Source organism: Musca autumnalis, unplaced genomic scaffold (genome assembly GCF_047663935.1).
Source record: "Musca autumnalis isolate F117 unplaced genomic scaffold, ASM4766393v1 scaffold_4, whole genome shotgun sequence".
NCBI classification, from domain to species: Eukaryota; Metazoa; Arthropoda; class Insecta; order Diptera; family Muscidae; genus Musca; species Musca autumnalis.
This window is the reverse complement of record NW_027411977.1, coordinates 192712994-192736420: the sequence shown is the minus strand read 5'-3', so window position 1 is coordinate 192736420 and position 23427 is coordinate 192712994.

Below are 23427 nucleotides of genomic sequence, written 5' to 3'. Positions count from 1 at the left end.
ACAAAAGTTCACCGGGCATGACTTTCCCAGTACAAAAGTTCACCGGGCATGACTTTCCCAATACAAAATTGACCGGGCATGACTTTCCCAATACAAAAGTTGACCGGGCATGACTTTCCCAATACAAAAGTTGACCGGGCATGACTTTCCCAATACAAAAGTTCACCGGGCATGACTTTCCCAATACAAAAGTTCACCGGGCATGACTTTCCCAATACAAAAGTTCACCGGGCATGACTTTCCCAATACAAAAGTTCACCGGGCATGACTTTCCCAACACAAAAGTTCACCGGGCATGACTTTCCCAATACAAAAGTTCACCGGGCATGACTTTTCCCATACAAAAGTTCACCGGGCATGACTTTTCCAATACAAAAGTTCACCGGGCATGACTTTCCCAATACAAAAGATCACCGGGCATGACTTTCCCAATACAAAAGTTGACCGGGCATGACTTTCCCAGTACAAAAGTTCACCGGGCATGACTTTCCCAATACAAAAGTTCACCGGGCATGACTTTCCCAATACAAAAGTTCACCGGGCATGACTTTCCCAATACAAAAGTTCACCGGGCATGACTTTTCCCATACAAAAGTTCACCGGGCATGACTTTCCCAATACAAAAGTTGACGGGCATGACTTTCCCAGTACAAAAGATCACCGGGCATGACTTTCCCAATACAAAAGTTGACGGGCATGACTTTTCCAACACAAAAGTTCACCGGGCATGACTTTCCCAATACAAAAGTTCACCGGGCATGACTTTTCCCATACAAAAGTTCACCGGGCATGACTTTTCCCATACAAAAGTTCACCGGGCATGACTTTCCCAGTACAAAAGTTCACCGGGCATGACTTTCCCAATACAAAAGTTCACCGGGCATGACTTTCCCAATACAAAAGTTCACCGGGCATGACATTTCCCATACAAAAGTTCAACCGGGCATGACTTTTCCCATACAAAAGTTCACCGGGCATGACTTTCCCAATACAAAAGTTCACCGGGCATGACTTTCCCAATACAAAAGTTCACCGGGCATGACTTTCCCAGTACAAAAGATCACCGGGCATGAATTTCCCAATACAAAAGTTCACCGGGCATGACTTTTCCCATACAAAAGTTCACCGGGCATGACTTTCCCAATACAAAAGTTCACCGGGCATGACTTTCCCAATACAAAAGTTCACCAAGCATGACTTTCCCAACACAAAAGTTCACCGGGCATGACTTTCCCAGTACAAAAGATCACCGGGCATAACTTTTCCCAATACAAAAGTTCACCGGGCATGACTTTCCCAGTACAAAAGATCGCCGGGCATGACTTTTCCCATACAAAAGTTCACCGGGCATGACTTTTCCCATACAAAAGTTCACCGGGCATGACTTTCCCAATACAAAAGTTGACCGGGCATGACTTTCCCAATACAAAAGTTCACCGGGCATGACTTTCCCAGTACAAAAGATCACCGGGCATGACTTTTCCCATACAAAAGTTCACCGGGCATGACCTTCCTAATACAAAAGTTGACCGGGCATGACTTTCCCAATACAAAAGTTCACCGAGCATGACTTTCCCAGTACAAAAATCACCGGGCATGACTTTCCCAATACAAAAGTTCACCAGGCATGACTTTCCCAATACAAAAGTTCACCGGGCATGACTTTCCCAGTACAAAAGATCACCGGGCATAACTTCTCCCAATACAAAAGTTCACCGGGCATGACTTTCCCAGTACAAAAGATCGCCGGGCATGACTTTTCCCATACAAAAGTTCACCGGGCATGACTTTTCCCATACAAAAGTTCACCGGGCATGACTTTCCCAATACAAAAGTTGACCGGACATGACTTTCCCAATACAAAAGTTCACCGGACATGACTTTCCCAGTACAAAAGATCACCGGGCATGACTTTGCCCATACAAAAGTTCACCGGGCATGACCTTCCTAATACAAAAGTTGACCGGGCATGACTTTCCCAATACAAAAGTTCACCGGGCATGACTTTCCCAGTACAAAAGATCACCGGGCATGACTTTCCCAATACAAAAGTTGACCGGGCATGACTTTCCCAGTACAAAAGATCACCGGGCATGACTTTCCCAGTACAAAAGATCACCGGGCATGACTTTTCCCATACAAAAGTTCTCCGGGCATGACTTTCCCAATACAAAAGTTCACCGGGCATGACTTTTCCCATACAAAAGTTCACCGGGCATGACTTTTCCCAGTACAAAAGATCACCGGGCATGACTTTCCCAATACAAAAGTTCACCGGGCATTACTTTTCCCATACAAAAGTTCACCGGGCATGACTTTTCCCAGTACAAAAGATCACCGGGCATGACTTTCCCAATACAAAAGTTCACCGGGCATGACTTTCCCAATACAAAAGTTCACCGGGCATGACTTTCCCAATACAAAAGTTCACCGGGCATGACTTTCCCAATACAAAAGTTCACCGGGCATGACTTTCCCAGTACAAAAGATCACCGGGCATGACTTTCCCAATACAAAAGTTGACCGGGCATGACTTTCCCAGTACAAATGTTCACCGGGCATGACTTTTCCCATACAAAAGTTCACCGGGCATGACTTTTCCCATGCAAAAGTTCACCGGGCATGACTTTCCCAATACAAAAGTTCACCGGGCATGATTTTCCCATACAAAAGATGACCGGGCATGGCTTTCCCAACACAAAAGTTCACCGGGCATGACTTTCCCAATACAAAAGTTCACCGGGCATGAATTTTCCCATACAAAAGTTCACCGGGCATGACTTTCCCAATACAAAAGTTGACCGGGCATGACTTTCCCAGTACAAATGTTCACCGGGCATGACTTTCCCAATACAAAAGTTCACCGGGCATGACTTTCCCAATACAAAAGTTCACCGGGCATGACTTTCCCAGTACAAAAGATCACCGGGCATGACTTTCCCAATACAAAAGTTGACGGGCATGACTTTTCCAATACAAAAGTTCACCGGGCATGACTTTCCCAATACAAAAGTTCACCGGGCATGACTTTCCCAATACAAAAGTTCACCGGGCATGACTTTCCCAATACAAAAGTTCACCGGGCATGACTTTTCCCATACAAAAGTTCACCGGGCATGACTTTCCCAATACAAAATTTGACCGGGCATGACTTTCCCAGTACAAAAGATCACCGGGCATGACTTTCCCAATACAAAAGTTGACGGGCATGACTTTTCCAATACCAAAGTTCACCGGGCATGACTTTCCCAATACAAAAGATCACCGGGCATGACTTTCCCAATACAAAAGTTGACCGGGCATGACTTTCCCAGTATAAAAGTTCACCGGGCATGACTTTCCCAATACAAAAGTTCACCGGGCATGACTTTTCCCATACAAAAGTTCACCGGGCATGACTTTCCCAGTACAAAAGTTCACCGGGCATGACTTTCCCAATACAAAAGTTCACCGGGCATGACTTTCCCAATACAAAAGTTCACCGGGCATGACTTTCCCAATACAAAAGTTCACCGGGCATGACTTTCCCAATACAAAAGTTCACCGGGCATGACTTTCCCAGTACAAAAGATCACCGGGCATGACTTTCCCAATACAAAAGTTGACGGGCATGACTTTTCCAACACAAAAGTTGACGGGCATGACTTTTCCAACACAAAAGTTCACCGGGCATGACTTTCCCAATACAAAAGTTCACCGGGCATGACTTTTCCCATACAAAAGTTCACCGAGCATGACTTTTCCCATACAAAAGTTCACCGGGCATGACTTTCCCAGTACAAAAGATCACCGGGCATGACTTTCCCAATACAAAAGTTCACCGGGCATGACTTTCCCAATACAAAAGTTCACCGGGCATGACTTTTCCCATACAAAAGTTCACCGGGCATGACTTTTCCCATACAAAAGTTCACCGGGCATGACTTTCCCAATACAAAAGTTGACCGGACATGACTTTCCCAATACAAAAGATCACCGGACATGACTTTCCCAGTACAAAAGATCACCGGGCATGACTTTGCCCATACAAAAGTTCACCGGGCATGACCTTCCTAATACAAAAGTTGACCGGGCATGACTTTCCCAATACAAAAGTTCACCGGGCATGACTTTCCCAGTACAAAAGATCACCGGGCATGACTTTCCCAATACAAAAGTTGACCGGGCATGACTTTCCCAGTACAAAAGATCACCGGGCATGACTTTCCCAGTACAAAAGATCACCGGGCATGACTTTTCCCATACAAAAGTTCACCGGGCATGACTTTCCCAATACAAAAGTTCACCGGGCATGACTTTTCCCATACAAAAGTTCACCGGGCATGACTTTTCCCAGTACAAAAGATCACCGGGCATGACTTTCCCAATACAAAAGTTCACCGGGCATTACTTTTCCCATACAAAAGTTAACCGGGCATGACTTTTCCCAGTACAAAAGATCACCGGGCATGACTTTCCCAATACAAAAGTTCACCGGGCATGACTTTCCCAATACAAAAGTTCACCGGGCATGACTTTCCCAATACAAAAGTTCACCGGGCATGACTTTCCCAATACAAAAGTTCACCGGGCATGACTTTCCCAGTACAAAAGATCACCGGGCATGACTTTCCCAATACAAAAGTTGACCGGGCATGACTTTCCCAGTACAAATGTTCACCGGGCATGACTTTTCCCATACAAAAGTTCACCGGGCATGACTTTTCCCATGCAAAAGTTCACCGGGCATGACTTTCCCAATACAAAAGTTCACCGGGCATGATTTTCCCATACAAAAGATGACCGGGCATGGCTTTCCCAACACAAAAGTTCACCGGGCATGACTTTCCCAATACAAAAGTTCACCGGGCATGAATTTTCCCATACAAAAGTTCACCGGGCATGACTTTTCCCATACAAAAGTTCACCGGGCATGACTTTCCCAGTACAAAAGATCACCGGGCATGACTTTCCCAATACAAAAGTTGACCGGGCATGACTTTCCCAGTACAAATGTTCACCGGGCATGACTTTCCCATTACAAAAGTTCACCGGGCATGACTTTCCCAATACAAAAGTTCACCGGGCATGACTTTCCCAATACAAAAGATCACCGGGCATGACTTTCCCAATACAAAAGTTGACCGGGCATGACTTTCCCAATACAAAAGTTCACCGGGCATGACTTTCCCAATACAAAAGTTCACCGGGCATGACTTTCCCAATACAAAAGATCACCGGGCATGACTTTCCCAATACAAAAGTTGTCCGGGCATGACTTTCCCAATACAAAAGTTCACCGGGCATGACTTTCCCAATACAAAAGTTCACCGGGCATGACTTTCCCAGTACAAAAGTTCACCGGGCATGACTTTCCTAATACAAAAGTTGACCGGGCATGACTTTCCCAATACAAAAGTTCACCGGGCATGACTTTTCCCATACAAAAGTTGACCGGGCATGACTTTCCCAATACAAAAGTTCACCGGGAATGACTTTTCCCATACAAAAGTTCACCGGGCATGACTTTTCCCATACAAAAGTTCACCGGGCATGACTTTTCCCATACAAAAGTTCACCGGGCATGACTTTCCCAGTACAAAAGATCACCGGGCATGACTTTCCCAGTACAAAAGATCACCGGGCATGACTTTCCCAATACAAAAGTTCACCGGGCATGACTTTCCCAATACAAAAGTTGACCGGGCATGACTTTCCCAATACAAAAGTTCACCGGGCATGACTTTCCCAATACAAAAGTTCACCAGGCATGACTTTCCCAATACAAAAGTTCACCGGGCATGACTTTCCCAATACAAAAGTTCACCGGGCATGACTTTCCCAATACAAAAGATCACCGGGCATGACTTTCCCAATACAAAAGTTCACCGGGCATGACTTTTCCCATACAAAAGTTCACCGGGCATGACTTTCCCAGTACAAAAGATCACCGGGCATGACTTTCCCAACACAAAAGTTCACCGGGCATGACTTTCCCAATACAAAAGTTCACCGGGCATGACTTTCCGAGTACAAAAGATCACCGGGCATGACTTTCCCAATACAAAAGTTGACCGGGCATGACTTTCCCAGTACAAATGTTCACCGGGCATGACTTTCCCAATACAAAAGTTCACCGGGCATGACTTTCCCAATACAAAAGTTCACCGGGCATGACTTTCCCAGTACAAAAGATCACCGGGCATGACTTTCCCAATACAAAAGTTGACGGGCATGACTTTTCCAATACAAAAGTTCACCGGGCATGACTTTCCCAATACAAAAGTTCACCGGACATGACTTTCCCAATACAAAAGTTCACCGGGCATGACTTTCCCAATACAAAAGTTCACCGGGCATGACTTTTCCCATACAAAAGTTGACCGGGCATGACTTTCCCAATACAAAATTTGACCGGGCATGACTTTCCCAGTACAAAAGATCACCGGGCATGACTTTCCCAATACAAAAGTTCACCGGGCATGACTTTCCCAATACAAAATTTGACCGGGCATGACTTTCCCAGTACAAAAGATCACCGGGCATGACTTTCCCAATACAAAAGTTGTCCGGGCATGACTTTCCCAATACAAAAGTTCACCGGGCATGACTTTCCCAATACAAAAGTTCACCGGGCATGACTTTCCCAGTACAAAAGTTCACCGGGCATGACTTTCCTAATACAAAAGTTGACCGGGCATGACTTTCCCAATACAAAAGTTCACCGGGCATGACTTTTCCCATACAAAAGTTGACCGGGCATGACTTTCCCAATACAAAAGTTCACCGGGAATGACTTTTCCCATACAAAAGTTCACCGGGCATGACTTTTCCCATACAAAAGTTCACCGGGCATGACTTTTCCCATACAAAAGTTCACCGGGCATGACTTTCCCAGTACAAAAGATCACCGGGCATGACTTTCCCAGTACAAAAGATCACCGGGCATGACTTTCCCAATACAAAAGTTCACCGGGCATGACTTTCCCAATACAAAAGTTGACCGGGCATGACTTTCCCAATACAAAAGTTCACCGGGCATGACTTTCCCAATACAAAAGTTCACCAGGCATGACTTTCCCAATACAAAAGTTCACCGGGCATGACTTTCCCAATACAAAAGTTCACCGGGCATGACTTTCCCAATACAAAAGATCACCGGGCATGACTTTCCCAATACAAAAGTTCACCGGGCATGACTTTTCCCATACAAAAGTTCACCGGGCATGACTTTCCCAGTACAAAAGATCACCGGGCATGACTTTCCCAACACAAAAGTTCACCGGGCATGACTTTCCCAATACAAAAGTTCACCGGGCATGACTTTCCGAGTACAAAAGATCACCGGGCATGACTTTCCCAATACAAAAGTTGACCGGGCATGACTTTCCCAGTACAAATGTTCACCGGGCATGACTTTCCCAATACAAAAGTTCACCGGGCATGACTTTCCCAATACAAAAGTTCACCGGGCATGACTTTCCCAGTACAAAAGATCACCGGGCATGACTTTCCCAATACAAAAGTTGACGGGCATGACTTTTCCAATACAAAAGTTCACCGGGCATGACTTTCCCAATACAAAAGTTCACCGGACATGACTTTCCCAATACAAAAGTTCACCGGGCATGACTTTCCCAATACAAAAGTTCACCGGGCATGACTTTTCCCATACAAAAGTTCACCGGGCATGACTTTCCCAATACAAAATTTGACCGGGCATGACTTTCCCAGTACAAAAGATCACCGGGCATGACTTTCCCAATACAAAAGTTCACCGGGCATGACTTTTCCCAGTACAAAAGATCACCGGGCATGACTTTCCCAATATAAAAGATCACCGGGCATGACTTTCCCAATACAAAAGTTGACCGGGCATGACTTTCCCAGTATAAAAGTTCACCGGACATGACTTTCCCAATACAAAAGTTCACCGGGCATGACTTTTCCCATACAAAAGTTCACCGGGCATGACTTTCCCAGTACAAAAGTTCACCGGGCATGACTTTCCCAATACAAAAGTTCACCGGGCATGACTTTCCCAATACAAAAGTTCACCGGGCATGACTTTCCCAATACAAAAGTTCACCGGGCATGACTTTTCCCATACAAAAGTTCACCGGGCATGACTTTCCCAATACAAAAGTTCACCGGGCATGACTTTCCCAGTACAAAAGATCACCGGGCATGACTTTCCCAATACAAAAGTTGACGGGCATGACTTTTCCAACACAAAAGTTCACCGGGCATGACTTTCCCAATACAAAAGTTCACCGGGCATGACTTTTCCCATACAAAAGTTCACCGAGCATGACTTTTCCCATACAAAAGTTCACCGGGCATGACTTTCCCAGTACAAAAGATCACCGGGCATGACTTTCCCAATACAAAAGTTCACCGGGCATGACTTTCCCAATACAAAAGTTCACCGGGCATGACTTTTCCCATACAAAAGTTCACCGGGCACGACTTTTCCCATACAAACGTTCACCGGGCATGACTTTCCCAATACAAAAGTTCACCGGGCATGACTTTCCCAATACAAAAGTTCACCGGGCATGACTTTTCCCATACAAAAGTTCACCGGGCATGACTTTCCCAATACAAAAGTTCACCGGGCATGACTTTCCCAATACAAAAGTTCACCGGGCATGACTTTCCCAATACAAAAGTTCACCGGGCATGACTTTCCCAGTACAAAAGATCACCGGGCATAACTTTTCCCAATACAAAAGTTCACCGGGCATGACTTTCCCAGTACAAAAGATCGCCGGGCATGACTTTTCCCATACAAAAGTTGACCGGGCATGACTTTCCCAATACAAAAGTTGACCGGGCATGACTTTCCCAATACAAAAGTTCACCGGGCATGACTTTTCCCATACAAAAGTTCACCGGGCATGACTTTCCCAATACAAAAGTTGACCGGGCATGACTTTCCAAATACAAAAGTTCACCGGGCATGACTTTCCCAGTACAAAAGATCACCGGGCATGACTTTTCCCATACAAAAGTTCACCGGGCATGACTTTCCTAGTACAAAAGTTGACCGGGCATGACTTTCCCAATACAAAAGTTCACCGGGCATGACTTTCCCAGTACAAAAGATCACCGGGCATGACTTTCCCAATACAAAAGTTGACCGGGCATGACTTTCCCAGAACAAAAGATCACCGGGCATGACTTTCCCAGTACAAAAGATCATCGGGCATGACTTTTCCCATACAAAAGTTCACCGGGCATGACTTTCCCAATACAAAAGTTCACCGGGCATGACTTTTCCCAGTACAAAAGATCACCGGGCATGACTTTCCCAATACAAAAGTTCACCGGGCATGACTTTTCCCATACAAAAGTTCACCGGGCATGACTTTTCCCAGTACAAAAGATCACCGGGCATGACTTTCCCAATACAAAAGTTCACCGGGCATGACTTTCCCAATACAAAAGTTCACCGGGCATGACTTTCCCAATACAAAAGTTCACCGGGCATGACTTTCCCAATACAAAAGTTGACCGGGCATGACTTTCCCAATACAAAAGTTCACCGGGCATGACTTTTCCCATACAAAAGTTCACCGGGCATGACTTTCCCAATACAAAAGTTCACCGGGCATGACTTTCCCAATACAAAAGTTCACCGGGCATGACTTTCCCAATACAAAAGTTCACCGGGCATGACTTTCCCAGTACAAAAGATCGCCGGGCATGACTTTCCCAATACAAAAGTTGACCGGGCATGACTTTCCCAATACAAAAGTTCACCGGGCATGACTTTCCCAATACAAAAGTTCACCGGGCATGACTTTCCCAGTACAAAAGTTCACCGGGCATGACTTTCCTAATACAAAAGTTGACCGGGCATGACTTTCCTAATACAAAAGTTCACCGGGCATGACTTTTCCCATACAAAAGTTGACCGGGCATGACTTTCCCAATACAAAAGTTGACCGGGCATGACTTTCCCAATACAAAAGTTGACCGGGCATGACTTTCCCAATACAAAAGTTCACCGGGCATGACTTTCCCAATACAAAAGTTCACCGGGCATGACTTTCCCATACAAAAGTTCACCGGGCATGACTTTCCCAATACAAAAGTTCACCGGGCATGACTTTCCCAATACAAAAGTTCACCGGGCATGACCTTCCCAATACAAAAGTTCACCGGGCATGACTTTCCCAGTACAAATGTTCACCGGGCATGACTTTCCCAATACAAAAGTTGACCGGGCATGACTTTCCCAATACAAAAGTTGACCGGGCATGACTTTCCCAATACAAAAGTTGACCGGGCATGACTTTCCCAATACAAAAGTTCACCGGGCATGACTTTCCCAATACAAAAGTTCACCGGGCATGACTTTCCCAATACAAAAGTTGACCGGGCATGACTTTCCCAATACAAAAGTTGACCGGGCATGACTTTCCCAATACAAAAGTTGACCGGGCATGACTTTCCCAATACAAAAGTTGACCGGGCATGACTTTCCCAATACAAAAGATCACCGGGCATGACTTTCCCAATACAAAAGTTCACCGGGCATGACTTTCCCAATACAAAAGTTCACCGGGCATGACTTTTCCCATACAAAAGTTCACCGGGCATGACTTTTCCCATACAAAAGTTCACCGGGCATGACTTTTCCCATACAAAATTTCACCGGGCATGACTTTCCCAGTACAAAAGATCACCGGGCATGACTTTCCCAGTACAAAAGATCACCGGGCATGACTTTCCCAATACAAAAGTTCACCGGGCATGACTTTCCCAATACAAAAGTTCACCGGGCATGACTTTCCCAATACAAAACTTCACCGGGCAGGACTTTCCCAGTACAAAAGTTCACCGGGCATGACTTTCCCAATACAAAAGTTCACCGGGCATGACTTTTCCCATACAAAAGTTCACCGGGCACGACTTTTCCCATACAAAAGTTCACCGGGCATGACTTTCCCAATACAAAAGTTCACCGGGCATGACTTTCCCAATACAAAAGTTCACCGGGCATGACTTTCCCAGTACAAAAGATCACCGGGCATGACTTTCCCAATACAAAAGTTGACCGGGCATGACTTTCCCAATACAAAAGTTCACCGGGCATGACTTTTCCCATACAAAAGTTCACCGGGCATGACTTTCCCAATACAAAAGTTCACCGGGCATGACTTTCCCAATACAAAAGTTCACCGGGCATGACTTTCCCAATACAAAAGTTCACCGGGCATGACTTTCCCAGTACAAAAGATCACCGGGCATAACTTTTCCCAATACAAAAGTTCACCGGGCATGACTTTCCCAGTACAAAAGATCGCCGGGCATGACTTTTCCCATACAAAAATTCACCGGGCATGGCTTTTCCCATACAAAAGTTGACCGGGCATGACTTTCCCAATACAAAAGTTGACCGGGCATGACTTTCCCAATACAAAAGTTCACCGGGCATGACTTTTCCCATACAAAAGTTCACCGGGCATGACTTTCCCAATACAAAAGTTGACCGGGCATGACTTTCCAAATACAAAAGTTCACCGGGCATGACTTTCCCAGTACAAAAGATCACCGGGCATGACTTTTCCCATACAAAAGTTCACCGGGCATGACTTTCCCAGTACAAAAGATCACCGGGCATGACTTTTCCCATACAAAAGTTCACCGGGCATGACTTTCCCAATACAAAAGTTCACCGGGCATGACTTTTCCCAGTACAAAAGATCACCGGGCATGACTTTCCCAGTACAAAAGATCACCGGGCATGACTTTTCCCATACAAAAGTTCACCGGGCATGACTTTCCCAATACAAAAGTTCACCGGGCATGACTTTTCCCAGTACAAAAGATCACCGGGCATGACTTTCCCAATACAAAAGTTCACCGGGCATGACTTTCCCAATACAAAAGTTCACCGGGCATGACTTTCCCAGTACAAAAGATCACCGGGCATAACTTTTCCCAATACAAAAGTTCACCGGGCATGACTTTCCCAGTACAAAAGATCGCCGGGCATGACTTTTCCCATACAAAAATTCACCGGGCATGGCTTTTCCCATACAAAAGTTGACCGGGCATGACTTTCCCAATACAAAAGTTGACCGGGCATGACTTTCCCAATACAAAAGTTCACCGGGCATGACTTTTCCCATACAAAAGTTCACCGGGCATGACTTTCCCAATACAAAAGTTCACCGGGCATGACTTTCCCAGTACAAAAGATCACCGGGCATGACTTTCCCAATACAAAGGTTGACCGGGCATGACTTTCCCAGAACAAAAGATCACCGGGCATGACTTTCCCAGTACAAAAGATCACCGGGCATGACTTTTCCCATACAAAAGTTCACCGGGCATGACTTTCCCAATACAAAAGTTCACCGGGCATGACTTTTCCCAGTACAAAAGATCACCGGGCATGACTTTCCCAATACAAAAGTTCACCGGGCATGACTTTTCCCATACAAAAGTTCACCGGGCATGACTTTTCCCAGTACAAAAGATCACCGGGCATGACTTTCCCAATACAAAAGTTCACCGGGCATGACTTTCCCAATACAAAAGTTCACCGGGCATGACTTTCCCAATACAAAAGTTCACCGGGCATGACTTTCCCAGTACAAAAGATCACCGGGCATGACTTTCCCAATACAAAAGTTGACCGGGCATGACTTTCCCAATACAAAAGTTCACCGGGCATGACTTTCCCAATACAAAAGTTCACCGGGCATGACTTTCCCAGTACAAAAGTTCACCGGGCATGACTTTCCTAATACAAAAGTTGACCGGGCATGACTTTCCTAATACAAAAGTTCACCGGGCATGACTTTTCCCATACAAAAGTTGACCGGGCATGACTTTCCCAATACAAAAGTTGACCGGGCATGACTTTCCCAATACAAAAGTTGACCGGGCATGACTTTCCCAATACAAAAGTTCACCGGGCATGACTTTCCCAATACAAAAGTTCACCGGGCATGACTTTCCCATACAAAAGTTCACCGGTCATGACTTTCCCAATACAAAAGTTCACCGGGCATGACTTTCCCAATACAAAAGTTCACCGGGCATGACCTTCCCAATACAAAAGTTCACCGGGCATGACTATCCCAGTACAAATGTTCACCGGGCATGACTTTCCCAGTACAAAAGTTGACCGGGCATGACTTTCCCAATACAAAAGTTGACCGGGCATGACTTTCCCAATACAAAAGTTGACCGGGCATGACTTTCCCAATACAAAAGTTCACCGGGCATGACTTTCCCAATACAAAAGTTCACCGGGCATGACTTTCCCAATACAAAAGTTGACCGGGCATGACTTTCCCAATACAAAAGTTGACCGGGCATGACTTTCCCAATACAAAAGTTGACCGGGCATGACTTTCCCAATACAAAAGTTCACCGGGCATGACTTTCCCAATACAAAAGATCACCGGGCATGACTTTCCCAATACAAAAGTTCACCGGGCATGACTTTCCCAATACAAAAGTTCACCGGGCATGACTTTTCCCATACAAAAGTTCACCGGCCATGACTTTTCCCATACAAAAGTTCACCGGGCATGACTTTTCCCATACAAAATTTCACCGGGCATGACTTTCCCAGTACAAAAGATCACCGGGCATGACTTTCCCAGTACAAAAGATCACCGGGCATGACTTTCCCAATACAAAAGTTCACCGGGCATGACTTTCCCAATACAAAAGTTCACCGGGCATGACTTTCCCAATACAAAAGTTCACCGGGCATGATTTTCTAATACAAAAGTTCACCGGGCATGACTTTCCCAATACAAAAGTTCACCGGGCATGACTTTCCCAATACAAAAGTTCACCGGGCATGACTTTCCCAATACAAAAGTTCACCGGGCATGACTTTCCCAATACAAAAGTTCACCGGGCATGACTTTCCCATACAAAAGTTCACCGGGCATGACTTTCCCAATACAAAAGTTCACCGGGCATGACTTTCCCAATACAAAAGTTCACCGGGCATGACTTTCCCAATACAAAACTTCACCGGGCAGGACTTTCCCAGTACAAAAGTTCACCGGGCATGACTTTCCCAATACAAAAGTTCACCGGGCATGACTTTCCCAATACAAAAGTTGACCGGGCATGACTTTCCCAATACAAAAGTTGACCGGGCATGACTTTCCCAATACAAAAGTTCACCGGGCATGACTTTCCCAATACAAAAGTTCACCGGGCATGACTTTCCCAATACAAAAGTTCACCGGGCATGACTTTCCCAATACAAAAGTTGACCGGGCATGACTTTCCCAATACAAAAGTTGACCGGGCATGACTTTCCCAATACAAAAGTTCACCGGGCATGACTTTCCCAATACAAAAGATCACCGGGCATGACTTTCCCAATACAAAAGTTCACCGGGCATGACTTTCCCAATACAAAAGATCACCGGGCATGACTTTCCCAATACAAAAGTTCACCGGGCATGACTTTTCCATACAAAAGTTCACCGGGCATGACTTTCCCATACAAAGTTCACTGGGCATGACTTTCCCAGTACAAAAGATCACCGGGCATGACTTTCCCAGTACAAAAGATCACCGGGCATGACTTTCCCAATACAAAAGTTCACCGGGCATGACTTTCCCAATACAAAAGTTCACCGGGCATGACTTTCCCAATACAAAAGTTCACCGGGCATGACTTTCCCAATACAAAAGTTCACCGGGCATGACTTTCCCATACAAAAGTTCACCGGGCATGACTTTCCCAATACAAAAGATCACCGGGCATGACTTTCCCAATACAAAAGTTCACCGGGCATGACTTTTCCCATACAAAAGTTCACCGGGCATGACTTTCCCAGTACAAAAGATCACCGGGCATGACTTTCCCAATACAAAGTTCACCGGGCATGACTTTCCCAATACAAAAGTTCACCGGGCATGACTTTCCCAGTACAAAAGATCACCGGGCATGACTTTTCCCAATACAAAAGTTGACCGGGCATGACTTTCCCAGTACAAATGTTTCACCGGGCATGACTTTCCCAATACAAAAGTTCACCGGGCATGACTTTCCCAATACAAAAGTTCACCGGGCATGACTTTCCCAGTACAAAAGATCACCGGGCATGACTTCCCCAATACAAAAGTTCACTGGGCATGACTTTCCCAATACAAAAGTTCACCGGGCATGACTTTCCCAATACAAAAGTTCACCGGCATGACTTTCCCAATACAAAAGTTCACCGGGCATGACTTTCCCAATACAAAAGTTCACCGGGCATGACTTTCCCAATATAAAAGTTCACCGGGCATGACTTTTCCCATACAAAAGTTCACCGGGCATGACTTTCCCAATACAAAAGTTGACCGGGCATGACTTTCCCAGTACAAAAGATCACCGGGCATAACTTTCCCAATACAAAAGTTGACGAGCATGACTTTCCTAATACAAAAGTTGACCGGGCATGACTTTCCCAATACAAAAGTTCACCGGGCATGACTTTCCCAGTACAAAAGTTGACCGGGCATGACTTTTCCCAGTACAAAAGTTCACCGGGCATGACTTTCCCAATACAAAAGTTCACCGGGCATGACTTTTCCCATACAAAAGTTGACCGGGCATGACTTTCCCAGTACAAAAGTTCACCGGGCATGACTTTCCCAGTACAAAAGATCACCGGGCATGACTTTTCCCAAACAAAAGTTCACCGGGCATGACTTTCCTAATACAAAATTTGACCGGGCATGACCTTCCCAATACAAAAGTTCACCGGGCATAACTTTCCCAGTACAAAAGATCACCGGGCATGACTTTCCTAATACAAAAGTTGACCGGGCATGACTTTCCCAATACAAAAGTTCACCGGGCATGACTTTCCCAGTACAAAAGTTCACCGGGCATGACTTTCCCAGTACAAAAGATCACCGGGCATGACTTTCCCAATACAAAAGTTGACCGGGCATGACTTTCCCAATACAAAAGTTCACCGGGCATGACTTTCCCAATACAAAAGTTCACCGGGCATGACTTTCCCAATACAAAAGTTCACCGGGCATGACTTTCCCAGTACAAAAGTTCACCGGGCATGACTTTCTCAATACAAAAGTTCACCGGGCATGACTTTCCCAGTACAAAAGATCTCCGGGCATGACTTTCCCAATACAAAAGTTTCACCGGGCATGACTTTCCCAATACAAAGTTCACCGGGCATGACTTTTCCCATACAAAAGTTCACCGGGCATGACTTTTCCCATACAAAAGTTCACCGGGCATGACTTTCCCAATACAAAAGTTCACCGGGCATGAATTTTCCCATACAAAAGTTCCCCGGGCATGACTTTCCCAATACAAAAGATCACCGGGCATGACTTTCCTAATACAAAAGTTCACCGGGCATGACTTTCCCAGTACAAAAGATCACCGGGCATGACTTTCCCAATACAAAAGTTGACCGGGCATGACTTTCCCAATACAAAAGTTCACCGGGCATGACTTTTCCCATACAAAGTTCACCGGGCATGACTTTTCCCATACAAAAGTTCACCGGGCATGACTTTCCCAATACAAAAGTTCACCGGGCATGACTTTTCCCATACAAAAGTTCACCGGGCATGACTTTTCCCATACAAAAGTTCACCGGGCATGACTTTTCCCATACAAAAGTTCACCGGGCATGACTTTCCCAGTACAAAAGATCACCGGGCATGACTTTCCCAGTACAAAAGATCACCGGGCATGAATTTCCCAATACAAAAGTTCACCGGGCATGACTTTCCCAATACAAAAGTTCACCGGGCATGACTTTCCCAATACAAAAGTTGACCGGGCATGACTTTCCCAATACAAAAAGTTGACCGGGCATGACCTTCCCAATACAAAAGTTCACCGGGCATGACTTTCCCAGTACAAAAGTTCACCGGCATGACTTTCCCAATACAAAAGTTCACCGGGCACGACTTTCCCAATACAAAAGTTCACCGGGCATGACTTTCCCAATACAAAAGTTCACCGGGCATGACTTTCCCAATACAAAAGTTCACCGGGCATGACTTTCCCAGTACAAAAGTTCACCGGGCATGACTTTCCCAATACAAAAGTTCACCGGGCATGACTTTCCTAATACAAAAGTTGACCGGGCATGACTTTCCCAATACAAAAGTTCTCCGGGCATGACTTTTGCCAGTACAAAAGTTCACCGGGCATGACTTTCCCAATACAAAAGTTCACCGGGCATGACTTTCCCAATACAAAAGTTCACCGGGCATGACTTTCCCAGTACAAAAGTTCACCGGGCATGACTTTCCCAATACAAAAGTTCACCGGGCATGACTTTCCAATACAAAAGTTCACCGGGCATGACTTTCCCAATACAAAAGTTCACCGGGCATGACTTTCCGAATACAAAGTTCACCGGGCATGATTTTCCAGCACAAAAGATCACCGGGCATGACTTTCCCAATACAAAAGTTGACCGGGCATGACTTTCCCAATACAAAAGTTGACCGGGCATGACTTTCCCAATACAAAAGTTGACCGGACATGACTTTCCCAGTACAAAAGTTCACCGGGCATGACTTTCCCAATACAAAAGTTCACCGGGCATGACTTTCCCAATACAAAAGTTCACCGGGCATGACTTTCCCAATACAAAAGTTCACCGGGCATGACTTCCCAATACAAAAGTTCACCGGGCATGACTTTCCCAGTACAAAAGATCACCGGGCATGACTTTCCCAATACAAAAGTTGACCGGGCATGACTTTCCCAGTACAAATGTTCACCGGGCATGACTTTCCCAATACAAAAGTTCACCGGGCATGACTTTCCGAATACAAAAGTTCACCGGGCATGATTTTCCCAGCACAAAAGATCACCGGGCATGACTTTCCCAATACAAAAGTTCACCGGGCATGACTTTCCCAATACAAAAGTTCACCGGGCATGACTTTCCCAATACAAAAAGTTCACCGGGCATGACTTCCCAGTACAAAAGTTCACCGGGCATGACTTTTCCCAATACAAAAGTTCACCGGGCATGACTTTCCCAGTACAAAAGTTCACCGGGCATGACTTTCCCAATACAAAAGTTCACCGGGCATGACTTTTCCCAATACAAAAGTTCACCGGGCATGACTTTCCCAGTACAAAAGAATCACCGGGCATGACTTTCCAATACAAAAGATCACCGGGCATGACTTTCCCAATACAAAAGTTCACCGGGCATGACTTTCCCAGTACAAAAGATCACCGGGCATGACTTTCCCAATACAAAAAGTTCACCGGGCATGACTTTCCAATACAAAAGTTCACCGGGCATGACTTTCCCAATACAAAAGTTCACCGGGCATGACTTTCCCAATACAAAAGTTGACCGGGCATGACTTTCCCAATACAAAAGTTCACCGGGCATGACTTTCCCAATACAAAAGTTCACCGGGCATGACTTTCCCAGTACAAAAGATCACCGGGCATGACTTTTCCCAGTACAAAAGTTCACCGGGCATGACTTCCCCAATACAAAAGTTGACCGGGCATGACTTTCCCAATACAAAAGTTCACCCGGCATGACTTTCCCAGTACAAAAGTTCACCGGGCATGACTTTCCCAATACAAAAGTTCACCGGGCATGACTTTTCCCATACAAAAGTTCACCGGGCATGACTTTCCCAGTACAAAAGTTCACCGGGCATGACTTTCGCAATACAAAAGTTCACCGGGCATGACTTTCCCAATACAAAAGTTCACCGGGCATGACTTTCCCAATACAAAAGTTCACCGGGCATGACTTTCCCAATACAAAAGTTCACCGGGCATGACTTTCCCAGTACAAAAGTTCACCGGGCATGACTTTCCTAATACAAAGTTGACCGGGCATGACTTTCCCAATACAAAAGTTGACCGGGCATGACTTTCCCAATACAAAAGTTGACCGGGCATGATTTTCCCAATACAAAAGTTCACCGGCATGACTTTCCCAATACAAAAGTTCACCGGGCATGACTTTCCCAATACAAAAGATCACCGGGCATGACTTTCCCAATACAAAAGTTGACCGGGCATGACTTTTCCCAATACAAAAGTTGACCGGGCATGACTTTCCCAATACAAAGTTCACCGGGCATGACTTTCCCAATACAAAGTTGACCGGGTATGACTTTCCCAATACAAAAGTTGACCGGGCATGACTTTCCCAATACAAAAGTTCACCGGGCATGACTTTCCCAATACAAAAGTTCACCGGGCATGACTTTCCCAATACAAAAGTTCACCGGGCATGACTTTCCCAGTACAAAAGTTCACCGGGCATGACTTTCCTAATACAAAAGTTGACCGGGCATGACTTTCCCAATACAAAGTTGACCGGGCATGACTTTCCCATACAAAAAGTTGACCGGGCATGATTTTCCCAATACAAAAGTTCACCGGGCATGACTTTCCCAATACAAAAGTTCACCGGGCATGACTTTCCCAATACAAAAGTTCACCGGGCATGACTTTTCCCATACAAAAGATCACCGGCATGACTTTCCCAATACAAAAGTTGACCGGGCATGACTTTCCCAGTACAAAAGATCACCGGGCATGACTTTCCCAATACAAAAGTTCACCGGGCATGACTTTCCCAATACAAAAGTTCACCGGGCATGACTTTTTCCCATACAAAAGTTCACCGGGCATGACTTTTCCCATACAAAAGTTCACCGGGCATGACTTTCCCAGTACAAAAGATCACCGGGCATGACTTTCCAATACAAAAGTTCACCGGGCATGACTTTCCCAATACAAAAGTTCACCGGGCATGACATTCACAGTACAAAAGATCACCGGGAATGACTTTCCCAATACAAAAGTTGACCGGGCATGACTTTCCCAATACAAAAGTTCACCGGGCATGACTTTTCCAATACAAAAGTTCACCGGGCATGACTTTTCCCATACAAAAGTTCACCGGGCATGACTTTTCCCATACAAAAGTTCACCGGGCATGACTTTCCCAATACAAAAGTTCACCGGGCATGACTTTCCCAATACAAAAGTTGACCGGGCATGACTTTCCCAATACGAAAGTTCACCGGGCATGACTTTCCCAATACAAAAGTTCACCGGGCATGACTTTCCCAATACAAAAGTTCACCGGGCATGACTTTCCCAGTACAAAAGTTCACCGGGCATGACTTTCCCAGTACAAAAGTTCACCGGGCATGACTTTCCAATACAAAAGTTCACCGGGCATGACTTTCCCAGTACAAAAGTTCACCGGGCATGACTTTCCCAATACAAAAGTTCACCGGGCATGACTTTCCCAATACAAAAGTTCACCGGGCATGACTTTTCCCATACAAAAGTTCACCGGGCATGACTTTTCCCATACAAAAGTTCACCGGGCATGACTTTCCCAGTACAAAAGATCACCGGGCATGACTTTCCAATACAAAAGTTCACCGGGCATGAATTTTCCCATACAAAAGTTCACCGGGCATGACTTTCCCAATACAAAAGTTCACCGGCATGACTTTCCCAGTACAAAAGTTCACCGGGCATGACTTTCCCAATACAAAAGTTCACCGGGCATGATTTTCCCATACAAAAGTTCACCGGGCCATGACTTTTCCCATACAAAAGTTCACCGGGCATGACTTTCCCAATACAAAAGTTCACCGGGCATGACTTTTCCCATACAAAAGTTCACCGGGCATGACTTTTCCCATACAAAAGTTGACCGGGCATGACTTTCCCAGTACAAAAGATCACCGAGCATGACTTTCCCAATACAAAAGTTGACCGGGCATGACTTTTCCCATACAAAAGTTCACCGGGCATGACTTTCCCATACAAAAGTTCACCGGGCATGACTTTTCCCATACAAAAGTTGACCGGGCATGACTTTCCCAGTACAAAAGTTCACCGGGCATGACTTTCCCAATACAAAAGTTGACCGGGCATGACTTTCCCAATACAAAAGTTCACCGGGCATGACTTTTCCCATACAAAAGTTCACCGGGCATGATTTTCCCATACAAAAGTTCACCGGGCATAACTTTCCCAATACAAAAGTTCACCGGGCATAACTTTCCCAGTACAAAAGATCACCGGGCATGACTTTCCCAATACAAAAAGTTCACCGGGCATGACTTTTCCCATACAAAAGTTGACCGGGCATGACTTTCCCAATACAAAAGTTTACCGGGCATGACTTTCCCAATACAAAAGTTCACCGGGCATGACTTTTCCCATACAAAAGTTGACCGGGCATGACTTTCCCAATACAAAAGTTCACCGGGCATGACTTTCCCAATACAAAAGTTCACCGGGCATGACTTTCCCAATACAAAAGTTCACCGGGCATGACTTTCCAAGTACAAAAGATCACGGGCATGACTTTCCCAATACAAAAGTTCACCGGGCATGACTTTCCCAATACAAGAGTTGACCGGGCATGACTTTCCCAGTACAAAAGTTCACCGGGCATGACTTTCCCAGTACAAAAGTTCACCGGGCATGACTTTCCCAATACAAAAGTTTCACCGGGCATGACTTTCCCAATACAAAAGTTGACCGGGCATGACTTTCCAATACAAAAGTTCACCGGGCATGACTTTTCCAATTACAAAAGTTCACCGGGCATGACTTTCCCAATACAAAAGTTGACCGGGCATGACTTTCCCAATACAAAAGTTGACCGGGCATGACTTTCCCAGTACAAAGTTCACCGGGCACGACTTTCCCAATACAAAAGTTGACCGGGCATGACTTTCCCAATACAAAAGTTCACCGGGCATGACTTTTCCCATACAAAAGTTCACCGGCATGACTTTTCCCATACAAAAGTTCACCGGGCATGACTTTCCCAATACAAAAGTTCACCGGGCATGACTTTCCCAGTACAAAAGATCACCGGGCATGACTTTCCCAATACAAAAGTTCACCGGGCATGACTTTCCCAGTACAAAAGATCACCGGGCATGACTTTCCCAATACAAAAAGTTGACCGGGCATGACTTTCCCAATACAAAAGTTCACCGGGCATGACTTTCCCAGTACAAAAGTTCACCGGGCCATGACTTTCCCATACAAAAGTTGACCGGGCATGACTTTCCCAATACAAAAGTTCACCGGGCATGACTTTCCCAATACAAAAGTTCACCGGCATGACTTTCCCAGTACAAAAGATCACCGGGCATGACTTTCCCAATACAAAAGTTCACCGGGCATGACTTTCCAATACAAAAGTTCACCGGGCATGACTTTCCAATACAAAAGTTCACCGGGCATGACTTCCCAATACAAAAGTTCACCGGCATGACTTTCCCAATACAAAAGTTCACCGGGCATGACTTTCCCAATACAAAAGTTCACCGGGCATGACTTTCCCAATACAAAAGTTGACCGGGCATGACTTTTCCAATACAAAAGTTCAACGGGCATGACTTTTCCCAATACAAAAGTTCACCGGGCATGACTTTTCCCATACAAAAGTTCACCGGGCATGACTTTTCCCATACAAAAGTTCACCGGGCATGACTTTTCCCATACAAAAGTTGACCGGGCATGACTTTCCCAATACAAAAGTTCACCGGGCATGACTTTTCCCATAAAAAAGTTCACCGGGCATGACTTTCCCAGTACAAAAGATCACCGAGCATGATTTTCCGATACAAAAGTTGACCGGGCATGACTTTTCCCATACAAAAGTCCACCGGGCATGACTTTCCAATACAAAAGTTCACCGGGCATGACTTTTCCCATACAAAAGTTGACCGGGCATGACTTTCCCAATACAAAAGTTCACCGGGCATGACTTTTCCCATACAAAAGTTCACCGGGCATGACTTTTCCCATACAAAAGTTCACCGGGCATGACTTTCCAATACAAAAGTTCACCGGGCATGACTTTCCCAGTACAAAAGATCACCGGGCATGACTTTCCAATACAAAAGTTCACCGGGCATGACTTTTTCCCATACAAAAGTTGACCGGGCATGACTTTCCCAATACAAAAGTTGACCGGGCATGACTTTCCCAATACAAAAGTTCACCGGGCATGACTTTTCCCATACAAAAGTTGACCGGGCATGACTTTCCCAATACAAAGTTCACCGGGCATGACTTTCCCTATACAAAAGTTCACCGGGCATGACTTTTCCCAATACAAAAGTTCACCGGGCATGACTTTCCAGTACAAAAGATCACCGGGCATGACTTTCCCAATACAAAAGTTCACCGGGTATGACTTTCCCAATACAAAAGTTGACCGGGCATGACTTTCCCAGTACAAAAGTTGACCGGGCATGACTTTCCCAGTACAAAAGTTGACCGGGCATGACTTTTCCCAATACAAAAAGTTCACCGGGCATGACTTTTCCCATACAAAAGTTCACCGGGCATGACTTTTCCCATACAAAAGTTCACCGGGCATGACTTTCCCAATACAAAAGTTCACCGGGCATGACTTTCCCAGTACAAAAGATCAC